Source organism: Leopardus geoffroyi, chromosome A2 (genome assembly GCF_018350155.1).
Source record: "Leopardus geoffroyi isolate Oge1 chromosome A2, O.geoffroyi_Oge1_pat1.0, whole genome shotgun sequence".
NCBI lineage: Eukaryota > Metazoa > Chordata > Mammalia > Carnivora > Felidae > Leopardus > Leopardus geoffroyi.
Window position 1 is genome coordinate 157,134,277 of NC_059331.1, and position 12,002 is coordinate 157,146,278.

General features: G+C 44.0%; 1 long non-coding RNA gene across 1 annotated transcript in view; it reads right to left on the reverse strand.

Annotated features, from left to right (window-relative positions):
• Positions 1 to 12,002, reverse strand: part of LOC123607009 — a 46,897-nt gene that overhangs the window by 19,855 nt on the left and 15,040 nt on the right. The window contains exon 2 of the long non-coding RNA XR_006716606.1: positions 7,412 to 7,539. This is a non-coding gene — a long non-coding RNA (uncharacterized LOC123607009). The remainder of the gene's footprint in view (positions 1 to 7,411; positions 7,540 to 12,002) is intronic.

The following is a 12,002-nucleotide window of genomic DNA, read 5'->3' on the forward strand; positions in this document are numbered from 1 at the left end:
GGGCTGTTCTGCAACCTTAGCAAAAGCCTTAGCTGAGCCATAGGGTGGCCCTGAGAACCACCTGAGGTGGGGGTGAGGGGGCCAGGTCTTATACCCCACTCTCCTTGCAACAATGTCAGTGTGAATGTGTTGCCCTGAGAAAGGGCACGCCCGCAGGTGGTGGGGACGGCTGAGACCATTCATAAAGAGGGCCGTCAGCCAGCAGCACCCCTAATGGATGGGGAAACTGTCCTTCACACCTGAAGGGAGATACAGGGGACACGTCAGTCTTCAATACACACGTTTATCTGCTTCAGCTGCTCCTTTCCTTCCTTGGCGCTTCTACTCCAGTGCAGACTTTCATCATCCACTCCCCAGAAAAAAACCTTGGTGCCCTTCTTGACGGTCTATCAGCCTCTTACTTCCTCTGCTTTACTCGGTCTTAGATGTTGCCACCAGCCTGATTGCGTGTGGCATTCTTCACACGGTACACAAAGCCTTTCATGAAAAGATCTGTGTCCGAAAATGCAGCCAAATCATCCATGTTCCCTTCAGCCCTTTAGACTCTAGCTCAGCTGAAACACCTTACATTTCCCTGACGAGGCCAAGGCCAGTTGGACAACTGTACCTTTGCAAATGTTCCCTCTCATCCGAGATGGACTTACTTCTTCACTGCTGGCTCACTCCTGCACAGCCTTTAATTCTTAGCTCAGAGATGAGCTTATCTGTAACGGCTATTGTGATTCCCATGAACAGAGAAGATTCGGCTCTTATCCCTTCCAGATACTATACTTATTGTATTCTAGACTGACTCTCACCGAGTCTATATATTCTCTAGTTTAAGAGTGATGTCCCTCCAGGAGTGCCTGCGTACTCAGTTGGTTTCAGAGTCTCTCATTTTTGGCTCAGGTCATCATCTCATGGTTTGTGAGTTCAAGCCCCGCATTGGCCTCTGTGCTGACAGCACAGGACCTGCTTGGGATTCTCTCTCTCTCTCCCCTCTCTCTGCCCCTCCCCTGTTCACACTCTTATCTCCCTCAAAAATACATAAATCAACTTAAATTTTTTTGAAAGAAGACTGATGTCCCTCCAATTTTATATCCCTAGAACTGTGTATAATGTCTGACTTAGCAAAGGAAAGATGGAAGAAAAGAAGGGAGGAAGGAAGGAAAGAAAAATAGACTCATATACGTCTTCCAAGTAGTTCTTTGGGATTTTCTTGCAAGCAGCACATTTTCTGAGTTCTGGGGCATGTTTACTTAAGTCCACCACACTCCTCACCTACAAGTCCTCTCAAAAGAAAGAAAATAAGTTTGGTTAAGCATAATGCTAGAGGAAGACTAAGAACATCGGAAAATGAGAGAAGGTGCTTTACTGGACCCAAAGTGTGGAGGCATACATAACAATTTGATCATTGCTATGGCCTTCCTTGTTGACACTGAGAAATTCTCAGCAGCTGCTCCAGACACTTCCTGAACTATGCCAGGAAGGTGGGCCAAGCATGGATTATTCCTGCCCTGGAAACGAGGGCTGGAGAGTCATCTCTGCCTTCAAATACTCCTTCATCCGAGTGGGACCCGAGCCTCTCATATCTGCCCCAGCCCAAGACCTGCCCCAAGTTCTTCTGTCTTACTTTAATTCCTTCTGTGAGAATCAGATTTTACACCCAGTTACTGCTGGCGTCTTCATCCGTTCATCACTCATTCTTAAATCTTCACACTTAGAACAACTTGGGGCCTCCCCCCTTCCTATTTCTTTAAAATTCATCAGAAAACCCTTCCCAAATCTCTAAGTGTTTATTCATCCTTTTCACATTTTTTTTCAGCAGGGGGCAGTAAAATTTCATTATTATTTTTTTCTTCTTAGATGCTACCTATTAAGGCAAGACCAGCTTTCAAAGTAAAAGCAAAGACCGAATGTTGTTCAATTTTAATGATCACCCTTGTCTAAAGGAAGGCTTTCGCGGACAAGATGTCAGGGTTTGGTAAGTCAAAATTGGTATATTCTTTTGGGATGTATGAGAGACCAAGAGTGAACACGAGTGTGCAGTTGTCATACATAAAATACATAAAGACCAGGGGCACCTGGGTGGCTCAGTTGGTTAAGCATCTGACTCTTGATTTCAGCTCAGGTCATGATCTCACGATATCACAGTTCATGAGTTCAAGCCCCACATCAGGCTCTTGCTGACAGTGTGGAGCCTGCTTGGGATTCGCCTTCTCTTCCTTTCTCCCTGCCCCTCCCCTGATCATGCTCAAGCTCTCTCTCTCTCTCTCTCTCTCTCTCTCTCTCTCTGTCTGTATCTCAAAATAAGTATATAAACTCAAAAAAATGCATAAAGTCTGAAGAGGTCATCCGTCAGCTCCAAATCCCGGGTCAGCAGCAGCTAAGCAAGATTTTGAGTGACTGTCACCTGTGAATCCCAGTGAACCAGGGCAAAAAGAGGCAGAGGAAGGGGGAAGGGGTCCTGGGATTAATCTTTGTGACTCATAACTGAAGCTACAGACTTTTCTGTTGAAAACAAATGGGGGAAAGAGGACAGTACTTGGTGTGGATGCTGTTTACTGCGACAGCACCCAAAATATTTTAGCCAGTGTTACCAAAGCATGTATTAGAAAGAACTGCAGGTCTGAATTTTCTATTCTATCATGATTGACGGTGCAGTGAAGAGAAAGATGAACTTGATAAAATGGAGCCTAAGTTGATAAAGTCGGCAAAATCTGAACCCCAAGTCCATGAGAAACAAGACCAAGAAAGCGACATAATTAGCACCTGACAATGACCGTACGTTTTTCGGAGAACTCAGCACGTGTCGCTTGCCGCCCTAAGCCCTTCCCACGTGTGACCTAAATGTGTTCCCTCATGTAATCCTCCCAACACGGTCTCTTGTGCCCTGTCTGATCCAGCCGCCCTGTTCTCTGGGCCCTGGTTTTGAGCTCTTCTCTCAGCTTTGCAGAATCCATTCCAGCTCATCCTTCAGCTCACCCCAAACAGCCCTTCCTTTCCCGACCTTCCCGACTAGATCACATCTTCCTGTTGTAGCCTTTCAAAGCTCTGCAGTCCTCCCTTTCGTAGCTTGTGATATGGTTGCAATCTAATGTTTTGCAAAAAGAGTAGAGACTTAAGATAAACCAGCAAAGCATCGAGCCTACTTGGCATGAGAAAAGTAAACAGAAATATCAGTCCTTTGATAGGTAAAGGGAGATAGATGACACCACTATGTCAACAGGATGGCTGTCGGGCCCAGATGATCTGCAGGGACTGTGTTGTCACGTGGTGACTTCATCAAGAGCCCACCCCTCTTCCCCAGAACTGGGAGACACCCTTCCTGCTCTAACTGTGCCATGGCTGTCAGGCTCTTCTATTACGTGGCCCTTTACCTTCTGGGCGCAGGTAAGTCACTGACACAGATTTCTTTAAAATCAGAAAGAAACATTTTCCCCTGTTCTGGCTTTGAACCTGGTTCCAGCGTCAAGGTCCACCCGGGACCCTGTCATCAATTTGTGTCTCCTTTTCTCAGGTCTCGTGGATGCTAGTGTCTCCCAGACCCCAAGACACTACGTTTCAGGAACAGGAAAGAAGATTATTCTGGAATGTTCTCAAACTATGGGCCACGATAGCATGTACTGGTACCGTCAAGACCCAGGAAAGGCACTACAGCTGATCCATTATTCATATGGTATTAATACCACGGAGGAAGTAGAGGCCTCCTCTGGATCAACCGTCTCTAGAATAAGGAAGGAGCATTTTCCCCTAACACTAGAGTCCACCAGCCCCTCACAGACATCTCTGTACTTCTGTGCCAGCAGTGAATCCACAGTGCTACACAGGCACCTACAGCCTGCATAAAAAAGTGAGGAAGCCCCACCTTAACCTCATCTGAAACTACAAAAGCCACCGAAGATTTTCCCAGACTCCTCGGCCCTGAGAAGACAGTGCGGTCTGAATGACAGTGTGGGTAGAAAACTAACCCTGGGTCAGTCTCTACGAAGATGGGGAATGGCCAATTCCGCATTCGAGGACTGACTTGTCCCCTGCGTTTTTATTCAGTCTAACTAGAGGTTCATTACTTCTGTGGATTGTTTCAAGAAACAAACTTTTAGTTCCATGGATTTCCTCATTGTTTTTCTGTTTTCTGTTTATTTGACCCCAAATGGGATCTTTATTATTCCTTCCCTATTCTTACTTTTGGTATACTTTTTGCTTCTCTTTACAGTTTCTGAAAGAAGAAATTTAGCTTAGAATGCAGACCTTTGTTTTTTTTTTTTTATTCTCTAGTGTAGCCATTTAATGCTATAAATATTCTTTTAATCACTACTTCATTCCATGTGATTTCATATTTTATATTTCTTTCTTCAGTTAAAAAATATAATTTTCTTTGAGATTTCTTCTGTAATCCATGATTCATTTAAGAGTATGTTGTTAAATTTCCAAGTATTTGGGAATTTTCCAAATTTCTTTCTGTTGTTTATTTCTAAGTAATTTGATCTGAGAAGATACTTTGCATTCTCTTGATCTTTTTATATATGCTGAGATAATTTTATGGCATAATATGTGGTCTATATTGGAAAACATTCTATACATTCTTGAAAAGAATGCATATTCTTTGGTCGTTGAGTAGAGTGTTCTATAACCATCAGTTAGATCAACTTGGTTGATAGTGTTGTTCAGTCTCTTTACCCTGACTTGTTCTCTGTCTAGTTGGTGCAATCCATTTTTGAAGGTAGAGGGGCACCTGGGTGGCTCAGTCGGTTGAGCGTCCGACTTCGGCTCAGGTCATGATCTCGCAGTACGTGAGTTCGAGCCCCACATCGGGCTCTGTGCCGACGGCTCAAAGCCTGGAGCCTGCTTCGGATTCTGTGTTTCCCTCTCTCTATGCCCCTTCCCCACTCATGCTCCGTCTCTCTCTGTCTCTCAAAAATGAATAAACATTAAAAAAAATTTAAAAAAATTTTTTGAAGGTAGGGTATTGAAACCACCAACTATAGTTTTGATATGTTCATGTCTTCTGTCATTTCTGTCAGTTTTTACTTCATGCATTTTGGAACTCTGTTGCTATGTGTCAGGGGACACCCCAGTGTTGCCCATGCAAATGCTCTTTACACAAAAATGGACTAAATTTAGAAATTTATCGGATGCCACCAACTTTACTAATATACGCAAAGTGGGAATCTCAGAAAGAGAGGAGCAAGAGAAAGAGGAGCAAAGAATTCATGGCCAAAAATTTCTCTAGTCATTGAAAACATTAATCAAGAGAATCTAGAAACTTAATGACTCTTAAGTACAATAAACACAGAGATACTCATCTAGACATTATAGTCAAACTTCAGAAAGCCAAAATACACAGAGAAAATATTGAAATCAACCAGAGAAAAATGACTCATCATGTGTAGGAGACCAGCAATATGGCTGAAATGATGGAGGTCAGAAGATAGTGTGACATGTAGCAAGAAACAAACAAAAGTCGCCAAGAATTCTATACCCAACAAAGATGCCCTTTGGAAACAAAGGTGAAATAAAGACATTCCCAGATAAGCAAAAAATAGGAGATTACTAGTTAGCAGGCTTGCCTTACAGAAAAATCTTAGGGCCATCAGGCTGAAAGAAAATGACACTGACAGTACCTTGAATCCACAGGAAGAAATAAAAAGCACCTGAAAAAGTCAATATAAAGGGAATGGTAGGTATGTAGATAGATAGATAGATAGATAGATAGATAGATAGATAGATATAGATTGATAGATAAACACAAAAGCAGAAGCTAATGCGGTAGAAAATTTTGAAACAGTAGAACTAAGAAATACATAATAAGTTCTTGGGAAAAATAGAAAATTGCTTGTCAACTAAAAGACAGGGAGAACAAATATACTAAATAAGGAATGACACGGGGAAATCATCAAAATAGAGTACATTTTTAAAAACAGTATTTTGTACAATTCTCCACAAATAACTTCAAAGCCTAAATGAAATGGATCACATTTTAGGAAAATGCAGTCTAACAAAACTGACTCTAATGCAGATAGAAAGTCTAAGCAGAACAGTGGCTAATGGCCCTAAGAGAAATACGTGCACCATCACCATCCCAGCAACAAAGCAGCCCCAATAAAAATGAAAGGTGGGAAGAGAGTTTATGGGGCATTTAGCGGCATGCACATTCCCAGAATCACATTCCCTGCAACTTTCTCCTTTACTGGAAGCAAACTGGTAGCCAAAGGAACAGAAATCGCTACAACAGAAATATCAGTTGGATGAAGTATTTACTATAAACAGAAATGTTTACATGAAGACAAAATTCTTCAGAATTCTATCCTAATTCTCATAATAAGAGTCCAACCTGGTTAACAAGGATGCTTTGGCATGATAAGAAAGTACTTGGAATCACTTCAGACTTGCTAAAAGCTGAAGATATTTGTTTAGAAATAAGAAATAGGAGGCACGTGGGTGGATCAATCAGTTAAGCAACCAACTTCGGCTCAGGTCACGACCTCGCAGGTTCATGAGTTCAAGCCCCGCGTTGGGCTCCGTTGCTGACAGCTCAGAGCCTAGAGCCTGCTTCAGATGCTGTGTCTCCCTGTCTCTCTGCCCCTCCCCTGCTCACATGCTGTCTCTCTCTCTCAAAAATAAATTAAAAAATTAAAAAATATATTTAGAAAGAAAGAAAGAAAGAAGAAAGAAAGAAAGAAAGAAAGAAAGAAGGAAAGAAAGAAAAGAGATCCACCAAGAATTTAGAAAGAAAAAATTGGGCTTGAGCAAGCCATCTGCCGAAAGTATGCTCAAGGTTTGCAGCAAGAATAGACAGAGTTAGCCTAGGACACCAGAGAGTAAAGAATATTTTGCATTTCAGGCAGATGGAGATAGCATACTAAGTGTGCTTTTAGTTTTAGAAGTTAGAGTAAATTGAAAAATAATTCCTGAAGGCATAAGACTCCAGTCAAACTCTTAAGAGAGAAAGAGAAGGAGAGAGAAAGAGAGAGAGAGAGAGAGAGAAACCTTGAGAAATTCATTATTAATAGTTGAAAATACAGGTTTTGGAATTCGACTTACCTGGCCACTTCCTACTTTTACCAAGGTACTGAGCCTCTCTAAAGACATTTCCTAGTCTATAGAATGGAGTCAGTAATATGTATCTCCCAGAGTTTTTATTTAGTTGAGAAAACGTGCATGGACTGCCTAACGCAACCCCCAGCACAAAAATTTGACTCAATAATAAATGATGATGTTAGTAGCGGTAGCATCAGTAGCAGCGCTTCTAGTTAACCATTTTGCGAGCTCGATCTTAATGAATGGGTACTTTATACGGGGCTTTGTTACAACCTCTTAACGTTTGAATTTTAACCCATTCGATCTTCACAGCATCTCCACGAGGCACACGCTTTCATTGGCACGAATTAGTGACAGTAAAATTAAGGCACGAAACGGTTCGTTTGCTCACCTACGATGAAAGTAAGCGGCGGAACCAGTATTCGAACCCAGGCAGTTTCCCTCTAGAGCCTTCTATAGTAACCGCTAACCTAGAGGCAGTAGTGGTCGTCAAAGAATGCCGGCGATGAAAAACTATGTCTGTGGCAGAAAGAACGCAAAGGAATAGCATGTATAAACCCAAAAGAACAACCACGTCTCCCCATCTGAATTGCCCAGAGGAGTGGAGCCTAGCTGGGTGATGCTCTGTGATGGGAAGGAAGGACTCCATTTCTGCAGGATCTGGGACCATGGGCGTGGGTGGGACAGTGACATCACAGGCAAACCACCTACAGGCTGACGAGAGCTGGAAGACGACACGTCCCTTCTTTCATCATGCCTTGGGGAGCAGGCTTCTCTGAGGAACCAGCTTTTTGTCTCCTGGGAGCGGGTGAGATCATGCAGCGCAAGGAAAACACACACTGGGATTTCTAGGCTCTGGCATAAACCTTATTTTTTTTTCATGGCCAAACGACCTTCCTGGTGGACCCTGCCTATAACTTCTGCCTCCTTCTCTCCCAGGTCACTTGAATATTCAGGAAATCCAGAATTGGGGGGGGGGGGGGAAGCTTTTGTTTGAATGTCTTTAGGACTTTGCTTGTAACAGAATGTTCTGGCGTGACCAAGTCCCAGTGCTGGGGCTACAGCTGATCCACAGCTCACTTTGCTGCTGGCCGCACCGAAGAAGATTCCCTGATGCGTACAGTGCCTCCTGGAAGAAGGAGGAGGTTTCTTCAGGCCCTGGACCCATCTTTGCGCTCTGTGCTAGCATTCTATGACAATCCACAGCCACCTCCTCAGGTGGCCCAGAATTTGAGAAAAAAAAAAAATCTTCCTAGAAATAGCGTTAAACGGCGGAAAGCCACATCTATGACATTGGAACTTCAGTTCATCTGTGGTGACTCACATCCCACAATTTCCCTAAAATGTTTCTTCCCCAGGCAAGCAGTTTTGAGAGCAGTTACGAGGTCACCCAAAGGGATCAACAACTACCAGTGCCTGCAAGGTGTTTGTCCCCACTGGTAAACCTCTGGTAAAACGAGTTCCTACAACAGATCCAGACCACCTCTGAGCATGTTCCAGGCACCTACCAGATTTTCCTGTGTTTGTGCACCTTTTCCTGTTCCGTTCCTTCCACCACAACCTGCTCACAGCCCAGGAAGCACAGGCGTTATGGGGAAAGCATGCCGAGATTATATGGTGGAAATTCATGGAAATGAAGACAATTAAGCCTGGCTAAAATCAGAGTACTTTTACAGTAAAATTTCAAGCTGCGGAGAGAGGTACTATGGTTTCCCATGAGGAAGTGAGTTTCCAGAGAAGTGTTTGGAGAAAATCCTCAAGGGTTCATGCAACACTGCTCAACTCACAATAAGGGTCTGGTAAAAATTCTAATGCTTTTATTTGATTTTATTTTTTATTTGAGAGAGAGAGAGAGAGAGAGAGAGAGAGAGCGCACACTACTGGGGGAGGTGCAGAGAGACAGGGGGACACCCAGCAAGCCTGATGTGGGGCTTGAACTCATGAACCATGAGATCACAACCTGAGCCGAAGTTGGACGCTCAACTGACTGAGCCACCCAGGTGCCCCGGGTCTGGTAAAAATTCTAAAAACACGAACCCACCATATACGATATACCAAAGGATATATCGTATAAGGGAAATTAGAATTCATAGAGGTAAAAAAAAAACCCAAAAAACAAAAAAAACCTGCCACGCTAATGCTTTAAGAGAACCTCATACATGATTGTGTGACCTAAATGAAGGAAACCAACCACAATCTATTAAGCCTAAGAGGCTTTTGATTCTTCTCTGAAGCAGTGAGGGAGGAGGGTGTGGTCTCCGGCCAGGAAGCAGCTGAAAAAGTGTGGGCCTCAGAGACTAAGTTCATCACAGCACCAGACGGCACCGTTCATCAGGTCCTGCTATGAGCACCAGGTTCCTCTGCTGTGTTGTCCTTTGTCTCGTCAGAGTAGGTGAGTCCTGGGCACCTGTCACCGTCTTCCCAGGCTCCACCCAGAGAACGTGTTTTCAGGACGGTAGCATCAGTCTCCCCTCCCCAGGCTCTGCCTTTATTTGACCCCTTTTTTTTTTCTGCCACAGGCCTCAAGGATGCTGTAGTCACCCAGTTCCCAAGACATAAGATCTTGGGGACAGGAAAGAAATTAACCCTCCAGTGCACACAGGATATGAATCACTTTTCAATGTACTGGTATCGCCAAGACCCCGGATCTGGCCTGCAGCTGATCTACTACTCAACTGGTACTGAAGCCTTTGAAAAAGGAGACGTCCCTGAGGGGTATCGCGTCTCTCGAAACGAGTTGCCATATTTTCCCCTGACCCTGGACTCTGCCAGCACCAATCAGACATCTGTGTATTTCTGCGCGAGCAGTTTATCCACAGCGCTGCACAGCCACATCCTCTCTGCACAAGAAAGAGGCGAACCAAGGAGTGAGGGGACACTGCCTTCAAGATTCCCCAACCGTGGGGCACCTGGGTGGCTAAGCCCGTGAAGCCTCCGACTTTGGCTCAGGTCGTGATCTCGTGGTTCGTGAATTCCAGCCCTGCGTCCAACCTGCTTCTGATTCTCTCTCTCTCTCTCTCTCTCTCTCTGCCCCTCCCCCACTTGTTCTCTCCCTCTCTCTCTCTGTCAAAAATGAATAAAAATTTTAAAATTAAAAAAACGGACTCCTAACCCAAATTAGGGAAAGTTATCACACGAGATTATATGGAATCCCTGCCTTGACTTTAATATTCCCTGCTTCCTTTTTTTTTCCCCCATTCTTGTCCCTCTAAGACATCTTTCCTGTCATAATCAAAATCTTTACCCCTGGTTGATATAACACTAGACCAGAGGGCATTAACCCAAAGTGAATATTTCCCAATGCGCACTTCAATTTTCAGATACAGATGTAGGGGAATTTTGATAAAACTGAAGCCTGATCAAGTAAAGAAAAAGACCCTCAGATTTGCAAAGATCCTTCAAAGATTCTATGATGGCGTCTCTCAATAATTGAGTCATACAGGAAAATAAGTCGGGAGGGGGGCTTCCTCCGATGTGAACTCCTGAGCGTGAGTAATGTAGATGCAGAGGGTGATGACAAGTTCTCAGACAACTCGTGAACTCAGGATTACCGAGAAGGAGAAAAAGTTAGTAGAAGGGAGAGCGGTAGGTAATAAGAGACACAAAATGTGTTTGTTCACAGGGATCGTTAGGGAGCAGAACCTCACTAGGGTAGATGCAGGTGTCATGTTGAAAACGAAAACGTGTGGTGCTGAGTAGGTAGATCAGAGACGCAGCAGGCTCATTGCGCAGTTCCCCAAAGGCAAATGTTGGGTGATAATCAACCGTATTCATTTTCTGTTGCGGTGTAACAAATCACTGCAAATTAGACGGGTTGCAACAGTACCGATTTATCATCCCACACCTCGGCATGTGGGAAGGTGAGGGTGGTGGGGTTGGGCTCTCTGCTCAAGGTCTGCTGAAACCACCATGTCATCTGGCTGCACTCCCTTCTGGAGCCCACTCCTCCTCCCTGCTCATTCTTATTATTGGCAGAATTCACTTACTTGCGGTGGTAGGAATAAGATCCTGTTTCCTTGTTGGTGGTCACTGGGGGGTCGCCCTCAGTTCGTTGCATTCTCTCTCTGGTCCCCTTCATCTTCAAGGACGGAAATGCACATCAAATCCTACTTATGCTCCGGAAAGCTCTGTGACCCCCCTCGTTCTGCTACCAGCTAGAGAAAACTGTGCCTTGAAAGGTCTCATGTGATTAGACTAAGATGGGGTCATCTGGATAATATCCCTTTTGCCAAATACTGTAAAACAATCATAGGAGCGACAAGTTGTCATATCCGTAGGTACCACCTATGCCCAAAGAGGAGGGGCTAATACGTGGGCAAGGGTCCCTGGGTGTTGTTCTTAGCATTCCGTCTACCACACCAAAGGAGAACAAATACCAAAAGTATCGGGACAGGAAATTCAGAGAGCATGCAACCAAATACACTAAATTAGAATTCAGAACTACTTGAAAGATGTTTCTGAGTCTTGGACACACAATAGATCAATTTTTCTTCCTATTGTTTTATCAAGGACACAGAATAAAAGTAGAACGGAGTGGCCCTTGGTAAAGGGAGCAAAGAGAAGTTACAGGAAGGAAAGGGGAAGAAGAAAGATCTAGTTCCTACTGGAAGGACACCAAAGCCTCAGGCTAAAGAACCATATCGTTTTAATCTCTGGGTTGAGAAAAGAGACAAGAGATGAGACCAGAACAGCTGCCCATGAAAAGGATGGAGTGAGAGTTGAGAGAACTTTTTTGAAGAGAATAAACTCGGTGGGCAGAGGGAAAGCGATCTGTAATAAGCTTCGTTACTATGAACTTTGAGGTAACCTGACACGGAAATAACTTAACAGTTCATTGATTATTTGGGGGAGGTAGTATAATCTCTTGAAATTCCAATGAGTCAGAAAGTGAACAACCTTGATGTGGGGCCTCGGGGAAACAACAGATATCAGGATCCAGTTAGCAGGACATTATTGGATGTGATTTTAGTTTCGTTATCAGC